Source organism: Rhinopithecus bieti, unplaced genomic scaffold (genome assembly GCF_001698545.2).
Source record: "Rhinopithecus bieti isolate Rb0 unplaced genomic scaffold, ASM169854v2 scaffold_3856, whole genome shotgun sequence".
Taxonomy (NCBI): Eukaryota; Metazoa; Chordata; class Mammalia; order Primates; family Cercopithecidae; genus Rhinopithecus; species Rhinopithecus bieti.
In genome coordinates, this window is record NW_016804410.1 from 1,259,386 (window position 1) to 1,280,717 (window position 21,332).

Here is a 21,332-nt window from a genome sequence, read left to right on the forward strand (position 1 = left end):
CACACCCCCCACATGAACCCTACTAAAGTTTGAAAGGAATTCCTTCAGGGCTCAGACTTTGTAATAACTCTCTGGGCTGAGCTAATGTCTATATTTGCTATCTAAGTCTAGATGATGTTTTATAGAGGAAACATGGGACTCAATTACTGTCCACGCACATAAGCAAAATTAATATTGATGGCATGTAGAGAGTAGAACACATTCATTCTCTTCATCCTAGCCCTTTTTCATACATATGATACAGATAATTCTGGGCTTGTGACTAAATTCCATTTGTTTGGAGGTGAAATTGCCCACTTTTGGTAAAGTGTAAGGCATTCTTTTCTACAAGTGCTTTCAGTGTATCCTGAAGTCCCCCATGGGAATTAATAACATGTCAAACGTTTTCTCTTTGTACTATTGCTTTGCTTGGGTTTATTTTGTAAGGAGACATAGATTTCTTTGATATCTTTGAGTTAAAGGCCCACCGAAATCTATACATAACTAGGCGCTTAAACAAGAACAGAGTTATAAAGTAGTTGCCATTTTAGAAGATTTATTTTGTGTGGCAGGTATGGAAAATTGATAGTCTGGCAAGACATGTAACCTTCCTATAGAACAAAGTTACCTTTTTATAACCCTACTTCGATCATCTTACTTCCCTGCCCAAAGGCCTTCCCTGGTTCCCCACAGCCAAAAGGAAACAATGCAAGCCCTTCTGAGTGAGTGACATTCAAAGGCCTGGTTTTGAGCCTGCTTATCTTGTGAATGGACTCTTAGGGATCCCGGAGAGACCGCAAACTCATCTCACTACCGCCTGTCACCTGGTTGTATCTTTGCCCCCAACCAGAGTATAAGGCCCACTCTACTTGCCTTGTGCCCTCGCCCTGTCACCCCCACCTCCAGTGGTGCCTGCCCAGCACTGCGCTTGGCCTGCAAAGGGGACCTTCCAAGTGGATTCGTTCCCTTGGTTGCTCAGGACCTACCAGAAATGGTGAAAAAAGACAGGGTGCAGCCTCCAAGAGCAAACAGTCTTATTGTTTGACGTGTGAAGTGATTGTGGCAAGTAACATTAGCCTCACCTGAGAGCTCATAATAACTGTGGAATCTCAACTTTTCCCTCCCTGCCCCAATTCTGCATGAACAAGATTCCCAAGTGGTCTGCGTTGCATGGCAGGGCTTGAGAACCTCTTTAAGGCCCACAGAGGGTCAAGTTGGGTAGGTTGGTTGGTTGATCAGTTTTCGTTTGCATGGTTGCTCTACAATGGCTTTGTATCTATGGATTTAAACTGTCCTTCATTTAACACACTGCTTTTGAGGGCCTGTTAATATGTTATGCCATTAGGTTCTGGAGAGCACAACTAAATTATGAGTAAGCAAATACAGAGTTATCTGTATGGTTTAAAAAAATAAAACTGTCCACACACTGCTCATGCTGCATTCTGCCAATATTTTTTTATTTATGCTTTTGTTCAGGATATTGTGCTAGTTCAGAGGTAGTAAATTAGTATTTTGTAGGCCATATTTGGTCACATACGTGATTGTTTGGACAACACAGTTTTGGTAAATTTTTAATTCATTGCACGCATTTAAAAATCAAGAGGTTTTCACATAGAAAGCAGATTTCTAGCTTCTCTTGAAAACCAGGCAGCCCTGGGCCCACATTCCTGATGGCACAGTGGGCTAGAGCTGGGGGATCTCCTAGAAGTGGGTCATGTAGCCTCCAGTTCCCCACAGGCCCCCACCTTACTGTCTCCTTATTGGCCTCATAGAACCTATGTGAGTAGCCGGAAGTCCTCAAAGGTGCACCACTGGATGACTTGGTGGAGTCTGCCCCTTTCTAGCTACCTTCAGGGTGTTGGTATAGACGCGCTCCTCACAGAAGGAGAGAAGAGAATGAACTGGTGGTAAGGACGAGTTACAGGACTGTAAGCTATGGCGTCTCAACCCTGGTGACAGGGACCTTGTAAAACCACCAGTTCCCACTTTCCGTCCACACCCTAGAAACTCTCATTTAATTAGTATAGGCGTCACTAGATGCCCATATCTCCTCAGATTGCTCTAATCTGACTTGACAGCCCCTGATCTAGCCCACCTATATTACTTATGAAGAAAAGTGAAATGTGTCAAAAAAGTGATTTTTTTAATGCATATACATACATACATACACACATACATACATACATACATACATACATTGACTCATTACTCTGGACATTGGTGATTGAAGATGTATGATAATTTTGTCTAGTGGACTAACATTTACCTTACTTATCTACAGAAAAAAGAGTTAGCTAAGCAGATGAGTATTATATGCAAGATTGCTCCAAAATGCTTTATAGAAAGTAGATTTTTTTAGTGATTTAAATTCAAACATAGACTTAAGCTAAATATAATTTACGTTTTCTATTTAAAGAAACAAAGATTTGGAAGAGACGAGCAAGAACTGAATATATCATACAGGGCCCCTCCAACAATCGTAGAATTGTTTTTATCGCATTATCTGTTATCACATAGCCTAACATTTTATTTGTATTTTAATTAGCCTAGAATAATTGTTATGACTGTTGGAATTTAGCTGTGTATGACATAGAAGTATTCATCTAAGAATGACTTTAGAGGGTAACTTTCTGTGATGCTGCAGCTTAAATGGAAAACCACCTCGCTCCCAAGTTCACTGATTTGCTAATGGACTACGGTGTCCTAACAAGTGAAATCTCCGCCATCTCGGGCAGCTCTTTGCTCTTTCTGATTAGGGTCTGACCAGCACCCGAGTAATTCATGCAATGACTTTATGCAACAAATTTCACTATTTCTAATAACTTACAGTGTTTTAATATTTTATGTAATTATGCTTAATTATATATTGTAATATGCATTAGCTGAGCTTTGTCTCTGGATCCTAGTAAAATACAGCTAATGGAAAATTTTCTTCCAGTTGTCTTTTTTTTAAAAGAAACAAGGAATTAAGTCCTGAAGTGAAACTACATGCAAAGCCAGCAAGCAGTCTCTTGCCAGAGGAAATATTGGCGTAATAGGTTTGAATGTCCTAGTTTATCAGTTCACTTTGCTAAATCCCCAAATATACGCTGGTTTACATTTTTTTTTCAGAAGTTGTATTGCTCACCTTCCCAGTAACCTATTTTTAGTCAATTCTGTTTTGCTTTATGAACTTTTACTAAAAGGCAGTCTGAGGGAGGGAGACAAATTGAGAAAAACATATCAAAGAATGTGATTTATGATAATGGCTGCTAAAGGAGGAGAAGGGAGGAGCTGGAACCAGTGCCAAGGTGAGGTCTGGGGATTTATTTATCTGTGTTGCTTGTTGTAGGAGGATGCTAAAGACAGATGCAGGAACTGAAATATAGCTGGCTGCTGTTGAGTGCATCCACTCGCGGCCACGGGTCCATGCAGGGTTTGCGAGCACATTCCCACACTGCTGGGCTTCACTCCGTGGTTGCGGCTGGAATGAGGGAAGAGACAGTGCAGAAGTATTAGATTAATGTGAATTTGAGAAGCATTATGTGGCTTTTGAGAAACAAACCCATTTTAGAAGACCTTCCATGCTCTCTTCTTCCTTCATTCCTCTTCTAACTTCATAGCACCTTTTCCCTTTCCTAGGGAAGTCAAAAAAAGACAAAAGAAGGGAACAAAATGGTGGCATCAGACCCTTCTCCACCCTGAGCCTCCTATAAGCATTGATAAGGCAGCTGCTCCTTGAGGTCACTGTAGGCTTGGTCACCTGAGGCTGGGGCAGACCTTCAGGGTCAGTGAAGCAGCAAGATGCAAAGGCACCGCAGACAGCTCAGCCATCCGGTAGGAGAGACCTGCTTGCTTTTTCATTTAGGAGTTACCTGCTCCCTGGCCTGGAGGAGAAGGAAGAAAACAGAAAAAGGAGTAATTTCGAACATTTGCATAACACAATCCATACAAGGGATTTGATTTCCTTAGCAATCCTAGGTTAGTAACTGCAAAGCCTCTGAAAAAATGAGGCTCTGGGAAGTCAGACGTCTGGATGAAGTTTCACAGCAAAGGCACAGTGTAGTTGGACTCAGACCCATGCCCACTGCCCAAGCCCCTGTACATTCCTCTAGGCCATTGCGCAGAAGGCACAGGCTCACTGGCATCGGTTCCAACCAGACAGACACACTCAGGCAGTTCCCCGATATAGGGAAGGCTCGCTCTGGCACAGAACTATTGGTTTTGTTTTTAGCAGAATTTAACAGTGCCTATTTTGAAATCTTTGCTTAAGGGCACATTTTAAAGTTTAAGAAAGGAAAAATTAGCAGCCATCAGAGGCAATGAAGGGAGATGAAAGCTCCAAGCTAGAAGCTCCCAGGGAATGTTTATTAAAGATGACCTCATCATATGATGTTACATGCAAATACTGAAATAGAAACTTCATAGAGATGAAAAAACAGAGTATTAAGTTAATGGAAAGAGCCGTGAAATGGAAGTCAGGTTCCGGGTTTGATTCCCACCTCATCATTTGCTAGCTCTATGGCTTCTGACAGATTATGAGACAATCTGCATATCAGTTTCCTCATTTGAAAATGGGAACATGGCATAATATCTCACAAGACTATGGAGGGCTCAAATATCATCGTACATGAAATGACTTTTAAACCTCCAGGTGAAAGGTATTCTCATTCATACGTGCTCACTGGTTAGGAGTCTGAGGGGAACAAGTCAAAGGCGTGCATCTCTTTTGGCCTCTCAGCACCTTCCTATTTCATTCTCAGGTAAATCAGCTGCTCCACCAATGCAATTTTTGTGGATTGGTTGCTCTCTCTGGCCAGGTCACTCTTCATTTCCAGACTTCAGCCAAGACTGCATTCTTGCTCAGCACCCCTGGTTGCTGGTCCTAGGCACACCTGCCCAGAGTCACACCTGCAGTTGCCCTCTGACCCTCCACAGCATCCTTCTCTAAGATCCCAACCACAAAATACATCCTTTGAATTAGCTTCTCTCCTGGTCCATTTGTAGCATCATCCCCATCCCTCACTTCTACTGTGATCTCTGTTTTTTGCCCTCAACTTGAGCTGTCTTTCCCTAGTCTCATGTGCTCGAAAACACCACCCCATAGACATCACACCTGAAGACTTTGCCCCTACTCCCAGGTAGGTATGTAAATAATTCCCTCAGCATGTTATCTCCCTATGCCGTCATCCCTGGACCATTTTTTGCCTATTTGTTAAGAACCTTCCTTTAAAACTTAAACATCCTTCGGGAATATAACATAGAGTCCAGAGCACAGACCTGAGAGCCAGGCAGTCTCATATGGAATCCTGACTGTGCTACCTTCTGGCCAATTTCTTAGGCAAATTCCATTCCCTTTTTGTGTCTCCTTTTCCTCACTTAAAATCCTTACAACAGTGCCTGGCATGCAGTAAGCACTGCCTGAGTGCTGGGCCATGTAAGACGTGTTCAGGCTTGGGCAGACAAAGGGAAGGAGGACTGGATTCTAGTTACTGGGAGCAGAACAAGCAGAGATTTTTGCCCCAATATTTAATAATCTATTCTTTACTTGCAACATTATGTTACCTCCAGGGCTATTCAGGTCAGCCTTAACTAAAACCTGCCTTCTGGTTTTCCACTGATTCCGTAGTATCATCTCTCCCATTCTTGCCTCTGGTTCAATCCATTATGCACGTCTTTCCCAGCTTGTGTGTCTCCTTTGTGTCTTCACTCGTTTGCTAGCACTCTCATTTGAACCTTGAGTAGGTAAGAGCTTTTTACTTACATTTCAGAGCAGTTTATAAATAGGCTGCTTAGTTTCAGCCAGCAGGTACAAGCTTTCATTAAATTCTTCCTCTTTCCCATAGTGCTGGTATCTGGAGCTCCCAGGGGAAAAGAAAAAAGGAAAATTTGAGAATTATGTTTTCCTAGTCACTAAGACAGCATAGTTTGAGGCCCAAGCAGCAGTTTTTCTTTTCCTTACCAAGAATTGACCAATGATTTTGACCAATCACCTATACCTATAAAAATGTTCCCTTCTGAAAAAAATACTCCTAAAAACACCAAGATCATTGGCTATGATTAAGAAAGCCAAAGTCCAATAATAATTCAGAAACAACGTTCAGATTCACTCTGGATGCAAATTACTCTAGCATATCAATTAATCTTCTCACCGACAAAGAAATGAGCACTTGAGCAGCAAAGCTACCTTTGATAGAAATAATGTATCAAGGTGGGGGAAGGGGGACTCCCTTTTCTGTTCAAAACCTGCAATGGAATTGCCTCTGAAATATTGTAAAAAGCTTCCCATTATTCCCCCAATATTCAGTTGTCTGAAGAATTTTCTGCATTGTGACAGCAACATAATTAAGTATGTTTAACATTTTCTTTGGATTTATATTCATCTGTCATCATTTTCAGTTTTGGATAGCATAATGGAAGCCACTAAAAAGAGGAAACATTAAAGAGAAATCATTTTTCTGTGGTACATGAAAGTTGTCACCATAGTTTTAAGATGGGCAGTATTCTACAATAAAGTATAGTTCAATAATGGGATTCAGCAATACTATCATACTTCAGAAATGTGACCGCAATCATTTATCCTTACGTTCCTCCAAATAATTATACCAGTATGTGTTAATAAATTTACAGGGCCTTTAAATACATTTCAGATGGGCAGGGTGCGGTGGTTCATTCCTATAATCCCAGTACTTTAGGAGGCCGAGGCAGGCAGATGGCCTGAGGTCAGGAGTTCAAGACCAGCCTGGTCAACATGGTGAAAACCCATCTCTACTAAAACTACAAAAATTAGTTGGACACGGTGGTACACACCTATAGTCCCAGCTACTCGGGAGGCTAAGGCAGGAGAATCGCTTGAACCTGGGAGACAGAGGATGCAGTTAGCCTAGATTACGTCATTGCTCTCCAGCCTGGGCGATAGAGCAAGACTCCATCTTAAAAAAAAAAAAAATTCAGATGATCTTGCCATTCCCAGGTTAGAATAAAATATGACACAATGAAGCCTCACTGTATCATTGAGGAGTGTTTAGTATGAGGAACTCAGTCCTCAGAAAGACTGAAAAATCAGGGGCAGTAAGTTCCCTGAAGAGTCCTGGGCTATTTGGGACGTGGGAGGGGTCACCTGGCCTGGGAAACTTGCTGTGTCTCCTTTATCGCAGGCACATTTTCCATCACTGCCATTGTGTTCTGTCACTGCTCAATCCTGTGCTCAGTGTTTTCACTTTCAAACGGTTTATTAGAGGCTCTGCGGAATGTTCCTAAATATTACCCATAATAACCAACAGGATCTTGAGAGTGTGGTGACAGCCTACCCGAGTCAGTCTTCTTCAAACGCTAGCTCCAGGAAAATTGTTCTATCTCCTAACACTGTTTTTTTTTTTTTTTTTTTTTTAAATCCCCACCCACACAAACACACACATGTTAGCAGCTTGCCTTTTATAGTTGATAATTAAGAAAAGAGTTGTGTTGGGGTCTCAAGTGTTGGTGTTACCACTGACTTCTCTAATTGACTAGCAGTGATTTGTTTATCTACGACTGGGTAGGCTTTAAGCATTTGCTCCTTAAAATGTAACTGTATTCTAGTGACACCACTTCCACAATGGCTATTCCTTAAGTAGAAAGTAGTCGTGTAGAGAAAATTACTGATTCTAAATGCAGTTATTTTCCACAGCAGTGTAAAACAGGTTTGAATACAAGTGTCATTTACTTGAAGAAGAGGCTTACCATATCGTTACAAGTAAGGAGTTTTCTGCATGCTGGAAACGAAGGCCTTAATTTACAAGACTGTGTTTTCTTGTGACGTGAGCAACTTGAGCCTCCCTTAACAAAATCGCATCAGTTTTCAATTACCGTCTGTGGTAGGAGTAAAAGACTCAAGGAAATTGTCATCTTTCTGCTGAGGTGGGAGATAAAGCCTTCAGCCCGTTTCCTCAATTGCCCCTTGGTTGTTGCTGGAATTTCTGATATGATAGCTTTAAATCAGTTACTAAGAAATAATTACCTAGTAGTTATATTTACTAATATGGATAACAAATATCATTTTCAAATTCTGCATCTTTTGGTATCTTCACATAAATGGGAAAACATAGTAAATTAATTAATTTTGGGGTAAATTATATCATCTCTCATCCCTCTTCAGCATATGTGTGATGAATGTAGTAGCTTTGATCCAATCTCTGGACTTTTTTAAAATAGCAATGAGATAGATGTCATTTTTGCAAGCATTATGAGTATAAAATTAGCATCTGAAACGAACTAATTTATAGCATGTTTCTCAATGTGTATTTTCTAAAAGTATGGCATTGACTCCGTACTGGGCATTTTCCATGACCTCTGGGAGTCTTTATGAAACCCAGGCTTCTGAGTGGCTCTGTCTGTGGTGCGTCTGCTTCTGTGCTTCCGCAAAAAAAATTCTAATTGAAAGGTGTGAATTTCATGTGACAGAGACCTTGCTTCAGACTAATTGAATGTTCCTGGCTCCTATGCTGACATGTCATGAGGAAACCACCTCTGGCTGTGTCCACAGCTAGGCAGACCTGGGAAGTCTATTCTGCACTGTAAAGAAAGCCAGCAGCTAAATGAAGAGGCCAGATTGTTTAGGCCGTCTATCAAGTATAAGAAAAGGGTGGGGTGGCAGGAGCTGGGCCAAAGTGCAGGGGAGTGGGCACCCTGCGTGGGAAGCAGGAGTGCAGGTCTCACTCCGGTGGGAGCTGGTAGCTCCACTGGCGGGACTCTCTCTTTTTAAATAGGAGGTTGAAACGCAACATAAAGGCGCTAATTCCATTCCTTCATTATCCCTTTGCTTCATAATTTGTTCTTTAACTTATGCAAGTTACTTGTTCCTGCCATTTAAACATTTCAAGTGTTTTGCTTTTGTTCTTCCTTTTTTTCTCCAAAACACACACATACACACATGCACGCGCACGCGCGCACACACACACACACACACACAATATTGAAAGCCTTTTGTTCCTTTGAATGTTGATAAACTGGAAAAAATATAGTGTCTGTGCGTGTTGGCATCGGGAGATATTTATTCTGGAAGAGAATAATAGATGACTGAACAGAATAGCTTTTATGTGGCTTGGAACTGAGTTTCTTTTTTAAAAAATACATATATATCATTTTTGAGATGAGATCTCACTTTGTCCCTCAGGCTGGAGTCCAGTGGCACAATCACAGCTCACTGCAGCCTCGAACTCCTGGACTCAGGTGTCTTCAGAGTAGCTGAGACTATAAGCAGGGGCCACCAAGGCTGGCTTTTTCTGTTGTTGTTCTCAAAGAAAGGAGTCTTGCTATGTTGCCCAGGCTGGTCTTAAACTCCTGGTTTCAAGGGATCTTCCCTCATTGGCCTCCCAAAGCCCTGGGATTACAGGTATGAGCCACTGCACCTAGCCCTTGGAGCTTAGTTTCTGACAGGACCTGAATCCCGTAACAAAGAGCACAGAGCTTTTGCATGTTTGATCTCACTTCAAAGCAAGTCGGTCTTCCTAAGAGTTAGTGTCATTCATTGTTTCTTTTTTCATAATTCTTATAATTTTTATAATTATAATTCTTATAATTTTATAATTTTTTTCATAATTTTTTTCATAATTCTTATAATTTTAAAGAAAAGATTGTAGTCTATGAAATACTAAGAATGCTCATTTCTTTAGCTTTTCATAGTTTAGCTTTTCATAGAACTTTTCATAGTTCTAATAATTTTTAAAGATTGAAGTCTGTGAAATACTAAGAATACTCATTTCTTCTTTTACTTGTGTAACAAAGACTAGCCTTAATTTTATTTTCTATTTGACCCATATATTTTCCAATCACCACAGCCCACTGTGCTTGCTTCCTGTAATTAGCGGAAGGTGAGACCAGGCCAAGGAGCCCAGAGGATACCAAGAGGTCAATGGTGGGAGAGCGTGTTTCAGTACACACATTTGATTTGTGTGAACAGAAGGAAACCTGAAAAACAGGCAGGAGGGCCTCCTCAGAAAGCTAAGCCGAGGGAAATTTGGTGTGGGCACAGACACCTGGGCATGCTTCCCTAAGCAGCACGGCCAGCAATTGCCATCCTCCTCCTCACTAGCCTTGGTGTGTGCAGGAGGGAACACAAATCAGCCCAGGCAAGGGCGGCTTGAGGAGCAACTCATCTTGTGTGCACCGCTGCTTCTGGCTTCTTTGCAAAGCCAGGAAAATGCTGGAAATATGCACAACTCCTACAAGAAGAAAATAGCCCATTCGCTACTTCTTCATTGAGTTTGCCCAGAAGTGAAATGTGAAAACAAGTGCACAGGCCGGGCATTGTGGCTCATGCCTGTAATCCCAGCACTTTGGGAGGCTGAGGTGGGCAGATCACCTGAGGTCAGGAGTTCGAGACCAGCCTGGCCAACATGACAAAATTCCGTCTCTACTAAAAATATAAAAATTATCCAGGGGTGGTGGCACGTGCCTGTAATCCCAGCTACTCAGGCGGCTGAGGCAGGAGAATCGCTTGAACCCAGGAGACAGAGGTTGCAGTGAGCCAAGATCACGCCATTGCAATCCAGCCTGGGCGATAAAAGCAAAACTATGTCTCAAAAAAAAAAAAAAAANAGATCACCTGAGGTCAGGAGTTCGAGACCAGCCTGGCCAACATGACAAAATTCCGTCTCTACTAAAAATATAAAAATTATCCAGGGGTGGTGGCACGTGCCTGTAATCCCAGCTACTCAGGCGGCTGAGGCAGGAGAATCGCTTGAACCCAGGAGACAGAGGTTGCAGTGAGCCAAGATCACGCCATTGCAATCCAGCCTGGGCGATAAAAGCAAAACTATGTCTCAAAAAAAAAAAAAAAAAAAAAAAAAAAAAAAAAAACTCTTTTATTTATATGTTTTCAACAAAAGAATCACAAGTAGACACTATGATGTACACCTGAGATAGGGGTGCTTTGTCTCACTTCCTGGGGGGCAGCCTGGCCTCTCACTCTCCCAGAGTGGGTGGGATGACACGTGGCCTTAGGCCTAGGAGAGTTTCTGCTGAGAAGCAGGAAGAGCTGTCTGCAGGGTGCAGGGAGCACATAAGCCTGTGAAAACAGGTGGTTCCCAGAACAATCCACTTGGCCCTGAGAGCACCCCACAACGCAGACTGACTTTTCTAACTCTGTCTGTCAGCACGTCAGCCGCTCCATGAGGGGAGCCCTCGGCGGTGCCTGGGAGCCAGCATCTGTGCTGAGCTCTGTGCCAGGGACGAGGCAGCTTTCTGTGCCAGGGACAAGCAGGGTGAGCAGCAGCCCTGTTTTCCCAGAGAGGTGAGTGTGGCCCCTGCAGGCGACGTGTGCCTTTACTGCCTGCCAGGCAGAGCCCAGGTGGCTGCCATTCCTGTACCCTAAGGTGCTCCTTTGACTAGGTCTCCAAGGGTCCCATGCAGGATCCCTGGAAGCAATGTTTATTTTGAGATAAATCTGACAATACCTCCAGGGGCCTATCTTGAGATTCAGATGCTGAGTATTGCAACACAGAGGCTTACCTTGCTAAAGAAGAGACGACCCTTCTTTTCAGGATGATCGGGCCACACTCTGCCCCCAAAGTGTGACTTCTGCCTGTCACCTTCTAAACAGGAATGTACAGGCTGTGTGAGAAATCACCCACTATTGAAGGATTGGAGGAAAAGAATGCCCCTGGTGTGGTAGGCTCTAGGATGAGCACCCCAGCTCCACCCTGGGCTGCTGAATCACTTTTGTCAAGTTATATTTTGCCTCTGGGACTGCTGCGTTATCTGTCAGAGAGGGCTAATGGCACCATCCTTCAGGAAGTCACTTGGAGTGGATAAAGCAGATGATTAAGAGGCCCCAGCACAGGCTTGGTCCCTGGCCCCTGGTCTTTCTGTTTGATCCCAGTCTTGTCATTCTGATTGTGCGCTCCTGGATAACAGGCACAGTGCTGTGCCCTGGGCTGGCTGTGTGTCCCCATGAGCCTGGGAACCTTGGAGACACACTGGACCTCAGGAGTCTTCTCAGTCAGGGGTCTCTCTGATCAAGTTGACCCCTGTGGACCCTCTGCTCAAATGGTGTGCCCAGGGGTTGGGAATGCGGCAGCCCAGAGAGAAGGGAGGCACAATCCATGAGGCATTCATTCATAGCATGGACAGAGTGTGGGGGAGCTCCAGGCTTTCCTTCATACAAGAAGGATCTGCTCTTTTGCCCCTTCCCAAGAGTTATTCCTGCCCCGTTCGTTGTCAGCAAACAGCTATTGAGCACCTCTGTGTACCAGGTGCTGTGCCAGGGGGTGGAGGTTACAAAAACAAATAGAATATGGTGTCTGCCCTCCCACAGGTAGGTCATGCTCAGATTTTAAGGCTGATAACTTATATTCGCTCCCCTGCGCTTCTCATTGTGAGGGCTGAGAGAGCAGCACACAGACCTGCTCAGGCTGTTGGACTGGTTGCACTGCACTCCACCGTAGGTCTGAGTGCCCATACAACTGAACTCAGGGCTTACTTTCACATTTATTAGCTCCTGTCAACCAGTGCTACCATCTACTGTTGGAATTAAAGTACAATTAAACCATGTCCTCAGGCACTGTAATGTCTTCTTTTGTGTCCCACTCACAGATGTATAAAGTGGTAGGGCCTTTCAGTTTTGTGCATGCCCAACCCAGCCAGGCTTGTTGCTCAATATCTGCACGTGGAGAGCAGGGTAGGAAGTGACCAGGCAGGGGGATACCTAAAAACAAGCAACTTCAAAATAAGAGCCACTCTAGTCTCTTGGTCAGGTTGATGCTGGTGTCCTCTCAGTTATGGTCTCTCCTCCGGCTGTAAAGGTCTAAAAACACATGCTTGGTGATTGGGTGTAGTATCGATCAAAATAATTAATGATGTCTCAAGCTGTGTGAAGCAGATAATAAACTAAAAGGTTGCTCTCTAGCCATCAAAAAACAAGCTACATGGAAGTCTTGTGTTGGATGACTAACCTATCAAAAGTTACTATGGATTTTCCTGCACTTTTGTGAAAACGACATCAGGGATATCTGCTCCTCAAGTATGAAATTGAGGAGTGAGTGGGATTTCATGTCACCAACAATTCCCAGCCTTTTCAGCAATGAGTATATTTGACAAGTAAGACACCACAGGATAAAAACTCATTGTTTTCACTGGTGCAGAATAAGTCAGCATTTGCCACCGCCTTATCTATCCCTTCAGTATAATTCCTCAGAAGGCACCACAGTCCCATTGTGTGTTAAGCACCTGTGCTACACTGCACCATGTGTCAGGTTCGCACTCTGCCATGCGACTCTGGGTATGAATTGGAAATGGCTGCCCTTGACTTCTTACTCTGTTCATGGGGGCTGAAAAAATAAATGGACAATTTCCATAAAGGGTAGCCAGTGGCAGGGTGCCCAGGGGCAGCCATGGGGAGGCGGGACTTACCTCCTCCTGGGCTGACAGATGCCACAGAGGATGATGAGGCCTGAGGGTGGCAAGGAGTCTCTGTCCCAGCCCAAGTACTCTGGACAGGGCCTGTGCACCTGGAACTCCAAGCCTCTGGGTCTAGAGAACCCTAAAGACAGACTTCTGGGCTTGGGGATCCCTTAGAAGAATGCTAGCTGGAATAGTATCGACAGCAGGAACTCAAACCCTGCCCTCAGGAATGAAAGCTGGAGGCTGAGCCCCTTCCTAGAGTCGTGACTGTCTCCTGCTCTAGAAAGTGTCTTATCTGCCGCTTCCCTGCATATTAAGTGACTTATTCCCTCAGGATTCTACTGTGTTTGCCAGTCAGCCCCTTGCAAGCGCCTGTGTGGGGCCAGCAAGGCACAGGGAGCCTGATGCTCCATGCCAGTCAGCCTGGGTGGGAGAAGCACAGCAGACAGGGGAGGCCGTGGCAGCCCCTTGGGAAGGGAGGGAGCCGACTCAGTTCCTGGATGGAATCAAGGAAGGAGACAGAGACAAGCAGAGGTGAATGGAAGACTCTGGGGCCTAACTTGGGTAGCCGCTGAGGAGACCATGAGGAGATGGAGGCCCTCCTGGAGGAACCGTCGCAGCTTACAGGGAGGAGCTGGACACCACAGAGCACATGCCCACCTGGGAGGAGGGGCCTCTCAGTCCTCAGAGATGCCACCATGTGGAGCAGGCAGCGGGACTGAGGCTGGCCTGAGGGCAGAGGGACCACTTCTCCCTGAATGAGGGAGCAGGACTGAGGTGGGAAGGTTGCCCATTGAGAGCTGTTGTAAAGCCAGACAGCCGGAGCCCCAAGGAACTGGCCAGCCCCTGGAGGTTGGAGAGGAATACCTGAAAGATGCTCTCGGGAGTCCGGAGACTCCTAAACTCGGTTCCCTCAGTCTGCCCTGCCGGGACCCAAGCCCTAGTCAGGAAACAGCAGCTGGGTTGCCACACATTCCTTTTAGCATGAGTGATTTGGGGTTGGGCAGCGACACTTCTAGAAAAAGTGGCTCTAAATCTGAACAGTTCCTAACTTAGTTTTGAAAGTCATTCTTTGCTGCTTTTGCAGTAAGTGAAAAATGTCCCTGCTTTCTCGCATGGGGGCGTTCATTCAGTCATTCCTTCATCCACTCAGTGGGTACTTGCTGAGCATCAGTTATAAGCTAGACAAACACATGGTTCAGAGTCTCAGGGCAAATGACCCATGGAGCCAACACAAGCACCCACCCAGGTCATGCCCCAGACAGACTCTTCCACTCCTCTAGACTGTCCATGACCTCCCATCTTCACGCCTTCTGTTACTGGATTTCTGGGGCACGGTGGAATCCAGGTTATTCAAGCCCTGTTATCATAACTCCATAAGAGTCATGTGAATTGGATCCAGCCACCCAGCCTCTTCCTGCACCCTGGGTGGAGCTGGTAAGAGGCCATGGGCTCAGTACTCTTCTGGACGTGCATTGTCCCAGTAGAAACAGAATGCTGGCCACTTAGGGAGTTTGAAAGTTTCTACTGGCCATATTTAATGTAATCAGAGGAAACAAGTAAAATTAGTTTTGATGACATATTCTATTTCACCCAATAGATCCAAAACATCATTTCAACATGTAAATCAAGATTCAAAAAATTATTAAGGAGATATTTTACATTCTGTTTTTTGCTACTAAGTAATCAAAATACGGGAGGTACTATAGCACATCTCAGTTCGCATGCTTCACATTTCAGGTGCTCTGTAGTGTGGCTAGTGGCTACTGTTACTGGACAGTACGCAGATCTGGGACATCCAAGGCTCTTCATTCAACTTCTAACCCTCTTGATAGCCCACTAGGCAGTGGACAATCTCTCACTCTTGTGTGCTTCATCTCCCATATTTATATAAAATTGATTAAGAGACTGCTTGTGGTGAGGGAAGACCAATAGCTAAAATTAGAAAACACTCTGCAGATATCCATGTATGAATTCTAAATAATAAGGGTATGAGAAACAGAAGACAGTGCAGCAGACAGGCCATGCCGATGTCTGAGGAGCAATATGACTTGGCATCTAAGAAACAGCATGTGCTGAGTGCCTGCTGTCAGAGAGAGGAGCGTTCCTGAGGAGCTCCTGTTCTCATACGGAAATAGACAGTTGTCTTGCCCATCATGGTGAGGCCTCTCCTGTTCTGCTTTTTACTTTTGTTTTGGGGATAAAGACATGGAAATGAAGAGGGACTGAGCAGACTCAGAAGCATCAAAATCAAGAGAAGGTGCAGCTGAGAAATGGCAGCTCCAAACATGTTCAGTACGCAGGGCATGAGAACAGGTGATCCTGGGAAGAAAACAACGTTCCCAGGTGAAAAGCCATCTCTGAACATTTCCTTGCTTCTCCAGCGGAAGTCACTATGGGAGCACAGGGCCTGGATGGAGTAACTTCTCAGTCAGTGCCAGATGAATTGATAGGACTTGGTGGGTGACTGTCACAGATTACACAGTGGGTAAGAGCAATCACATAATTGGATTCGGGGACCGACTGCATTATTTTTTTATTTCCTCCTTTTTGCAGCAGAGAACACAGTAGAACTGCTACCCCTTTCATTGAAGAGAAGGTTACTTGTGAAACGGGTCTCCGTTTTAGTGGGATTAAAATAACTCAAGGCCCAGTCATGCAGACTGTGGTTTACCATTTATGACTCACTTGCTTCAGTTTTGTTTTGTGAGGCTTTTGTGAAGAAACAGCCATATGTTTAAAGAACATTTCCATAAAGGATTTTCCTTCTCATTTGTCAGGGTAAAGCAGAAGTGGGAAGGATGAATGAGAGGGCAGGGAAGAAATGAGGGACCTACCTTTATGTTATTTTCAGACAAATTAAAATCCTTTAGTCTCTAAAAACTTTTCTTCTTCTTCTTCTTTTTTTTTTTTTTTTTTTTAAATAGAGACAGGGTCTCTCTCTGTTGCCCAAACTGGGGTGCAGTGGTGTGATCATAACTCATTGCAGCTTCAACCTCCTGAACTCAAGTGATCCTCCTGCCTCAGCCTCCCAAGTAGTCAAGACTACAGGTGCATGTCACCATGCCCAGCTAACGTTTTCTTTTTTGTAGAGACAGAGTCTCACTGTGTGTCAAGTCTGGTCTTAAACTCCTGGCCTCAAGCAATCCTCCCGCCTTGGCCTCCCAAAGTGCTGAAATTACAGGTGTGACCACTGCACCTGACTGAATACTTTTCTTTTTGATCTGTGGAATGGGAAGCAGACAGTGCTGTGCCTCGTATCGCAAGTCTGTTTAGTCATTTCACTGGAAAGGCAGCCCTACGTCACACGCTGTCCACAACTGGCTGGTCTGGCTGTCTCAGGCACTCTGGAAAAGATTGACCTTCCCCTGGCTGTGGCGTTCTGACTTTTAAAGGCAGATAGACTTACCAGTAGACTTGCATCTCATCAGGGAATCAACTGGATTCCAGTGTGTTGTTTATTGCCTCTGCAGGAAGGACAGTGACTTTTCTTTGGAGATGGGTTACTCCTCTCTAAGTGTTGCTGGACTCAAGATCCACAGACAAGTCTTCCAGTGCTGTGGTCCAGGGCCCCTTGGGACCCTGCAGCTGGACACAGAGCTGAACATATTGGCCTTGGAAACTTGAGGGTGCAGTACATCTCTAAGCACCTTAAATGAAATCATTAAACACTTCATCATATGTTTTTTTGAAGGCCATAAAATCCAAAAGAAACACTACTCACAGCAAGAAAAATGGTAGCAAAACAGTTCTTTCAACCAAACCCCCCAATGACAAACCACCAAAGTTACAAGTTTTATGTACTTCATTTTCTGGAAGGAGAAGGCATCCTACACGTAAGGATACCTTTATTTATTGTCACACTGGTGTTAGAGGCAAAGGCAGTATTACATATACATTTCATTTTCTGGTGCAGGGGACATTTTGATTAATTAAAATGTTAAAACCTCCAGTAGAAAGGCTGCTTTTGCAGGCTGAATTTCCTTGGCTGGCTTTTAGGGGAGCTGGGTAGGAGTCATGATGGCAGTGAGGTTGTGCAACTGGGAAGCATCTCATGTCCCTCAGCTGTGTTAGGTGGAAACAGGGCTGTGATGCCTGCTGTGGTGGATGAAGTACACAAATGATCCTTCTGTGCTATGATTGTGGCAAACATCCTTATCAAATCTGGAAGGCTCCATTTACCCAAAGTGCCCCAAGAGAGAAGAATCTGATCCTTCTCATTTGATGAGAATGGTTTCTGGGAAGAGTACATGCCTTCATTATCGGCTTATGTTCTTTAATTTATTAACAACTTTTTAGTGAGTATCTGATGTGACATAAATCATGCTGGGCTTTGTAAAAAAAAAAGTTAAAATCAGTGTATTCGCATATTACAAAAATTTATGCAAATTTTAAGTGAATATTTTCAAAAGTCTAATTTTATGCACAGAATTTAAAATAATGCAAATCACCCTAAATTTTAAAAGCCTGTCAAGAGCCACATAATTTCTAAGCTGGCAGGCCAAGAGCATTTTAGCATCTGACACAGTTGCCACACATCGGCAACAGGCTGCCTGGGAAGCAGATATCCACCCCGCAGTGGCAGATCTCACTTCCTTCCACTAGGACTTCTGCAAATGATTTCAGTGACCACTGCTGGTCATTCCAGGACCACTCGGGTGTGAAATCTGAACATGGCCCTCAAGACCCTGAATCTCAGTCTGGATTTCACATTTTGTAAGTTTCACACAGACTTTGGAAGTGGTGTATGTCCCCACGTTCACTATCATTACAACTTAAAATACCTTTATAACTTATAACGATCATATAATATCTGACATGTATTGAACACGTTATGTACCAGGAGCTGTCCAAATCGCAGCAACTCAATGGGGTATAAGTTTTGCTCTTACTCCGTTCTATTCTATTCTATTCTCCTTTTTTGTTCCCCTCCTATTACCCCATTTTAGAGTTAGAAAACCTTGATATGTAGAAATTAAGTACCTCATCCCAGGTCACTCAGCTGTTATGTAGGGAGATCACTAGGCCACAGAGCTCCTGAGGCAAGTACACGCAAGCAATTTTTCAGCTAGACCTGACTATCCCACCCCAAAATCATCTAATGTAGAAGCAAGTCTAATGTAGAAGACATTAGACTTGCTAAAGGGTACAAAGAAGGCAAAACAGCCCCCACAAAACACTCCTCAAATGCAAACTAGTCTTGCATTGTGTTAATTTAGAATAAGGCCGCTTCCCTTTCTCAATCCTGACCTCAAGAGGTTTGCAGATCGCAGTTAAAGTATTACCTGCCACTGAGTGTTCACAACACGCTGGGAACCTTGCTAAGCACTTTCTGCAACTTCTTCTTTTCCCTCACACCAGCCCTGCATGACAGACACTGTCACCTCCAGGCATGTCTTAGAGATGACAGAATGGTTATTCCAGATTCCCTATCCAGGGACTCCCTCCCTAGACCAACTCAAGTCTTTTTGAGTTTTCAAATGCTCAACTTTCGAACTTTCTGTCTCATGATGTACAATTGATACAGTAAAGTTGATAATAGTAAAACATTATCTGTGTTCAGCATGTAACAGATTCTGGCAAGAATTTCCCAGAACTTGAGGTTGCTGATAAACAGACACAAGCCCTTACGCCCAGTGAAAAGTCTGAACCCCAGGGTAGGGGACCCACAGCCCAGCAAGTGCCTGCAGCTCTTTCCCCACCACCCATGTGGGACTCCCTTTGGCCTATAGAGCCTATTCCCCACAGCATTCCTGCACTCCCAAATTCAGTTTTATTCAGGCTTCCCTTCAAATAGTTTGATTTAATAGGGACACAGGTAACTGTATTCAAAAGCCACAGATAATATAAAGCCAGCCTGAGTTCAAATGCACAGCATAAAGCTAGAACTCCATCTAACTCTAAAGGCCATCTTGCTACTTGGACTAACTGAAGTCACCATCTGTCATCTTCCAGAGCCCAGAACCAGCCCTGAGAGTGGCAAGCAGTGGACGGAGGAGCCCCTGGACTATTCAGCCACACATTAGGTGTCTTTCCAAGAGTCTGCCCTGGCACTCAAAGCAGATAATTTGCTTCCAGAATTATGGTGTGGGAAATTTTCTTGCTGGGGAGCACACAGATTTCCGGCTTTTGTGCGTCTTTTTTTCTTTTACATTTTTAATGACTTCAGCCTTCATTTGGGAATCACAGAAATCTAATCAGCATCACTTGACATATTTATTCTTCCAATATATAAGATTCATTCACTGTGTCTTTTCAGAGTCCTATATATTTTGAAACTATGCATGATTCCCCAGGACATGAGTTTGAGATACATATATGTTGGGTTTAAGTCCACACTATTTCAGCAAAAACAACTGACTGAGTGATGTGGTTATTCTTTTCCAGAATAAAGCCCAGTTTTGGGCCAGGTCTTAATCCCTAAGAGTGCAGGGCTTTAACTCTTGGCTTCCCAGCAAAGCCCTTGGATCATTTCTGTGTCACTGCAACTTCAGACTGACCCTGTGACGTTCCCACTCCAGGCTTCAAGGGCTTGTTTTGTACATGTCCCTTGTCCAGCCTGACAACTTCATTAAAAACCATTCATATTTGCCAACATACTGCCTTTGCAAGGAAGATGTGAAGTTTCCTTTCAGAACCTGCAGGCTTACATACTGTTGTCTGAACTACACAGAAGGGGTAACCTATTTACATGCTAAAAAGGTCAGTGTTGAACAATCAGCAGTTCAAGATGAATTTGCTGCTGCTTGCACCTGGAGCATAAGAATTGGGGAGAACCTGGTAATTTTGCTGCCTCTTTATCTGTGTAGACAGCAAGCACTGTTAAATATGAGGATGTCTGTTCCGATCCACGAGAGTCGTATTGCACAGAGAAGCCCAGTGATGGACAAGCTCGCTCGTAGTTTAGAACCTTTCTGATTACTAATGAGTATATGCGACTGTGACCATGCAGGTCAGCCTCACCTACTAAAAGCTGTAATTAATTTGAGGTGGAAATATTTGCATAATGGTTTTTCAGATTCTGTTAGTAAAACAAAAACCATCATAACAGACCTTAAATTATGTGGCTACTGCTTATTTAACCTTCTCTTTGCATTACAAAAGTAGACTTCTGGAGGGCTTCAAACATTTCCTTTTGTGATCTTTTCAAAGTCTCTTCTAATATCAGCAGTTTTATTTTGCTAATGTGTGTTGAAAGTGTCTTAAAAGATGTCATTATAAAGGCATTGGTTTTCTCTGGAATCTCTGTAATATTTTTGCTCCTTATCCATTTGTAGATTTAAGCCAAATAATTAGGGAGTTGAGACCCATGCCTTTTCCTTAAATGTTGGGATGTAACATAAGAGTAAAGTCACTCTTGAAGACAGGAAACCAGCACAGAAGGCTGTTGATAAGCATAGGGCTGAAATGCATGGAGATCCCATTGAAGTCTCACTCCTTAGTTGCAGCAGCCAATCTTGTGCAACCAGCCATTGTCCTTTGTACCTTAAAACCATGGTACATTCAGAGCTGCTCAGAAAAGAGCACCCCACCTAAGAGTGCCTGTGTTAGGGAGGTCATGTCTCAGCTTTCGCTGCTTTCCAAAGCCCCTGGCTGCCACAGGATGTCACCCCAGGTGAGGTCATGGTGCACTGCTGGGGATCTGCAGCAGCAGCAGCTGGTATCACCCAGCTTCTCATGGGGACCCTTGCTACATGGCATGTTCAGTATCACTCAGGGGATTTATAAAGCCAGATGTGGATTGAGGCTCACTCTGTCTTTAGAGACTCATGAGGCCGCTTCCAGGAAGAAATTATTCTTTGTGTGCATACACATCCCAGATGGTTCAGTGTGCCAATCTGCTTAGTAGTCAAATTCTGCATGGTTCTTTGATTCCTCTGACTCCTAATTTAAGGGGAGAGAAGCCAGTGGCAGTGACAAGTGACCATCAAACAGCATCTCACAGAGATTATTTGAATGTGGCTGAAACACAGCCACTGTCTTCTAGGCACGGG

The 21,332-nt window shown here is 44.0% G+C and overlaps 1 protein-coding gene across 1 annotated transcript in view; it reads left to right on the forward strand.

Moving 5' to 3' along the window:
- L3MBTL4 (L3MBTL histone methyl-lysine binding protein 4) overlaps nucleotides 1–21,332 on the forward strand; it is a 231,022-nt gene that overhangs the window by 194,267 nt on the left and 15,423 nt on the right. The window lies entirely within an intron of this gene.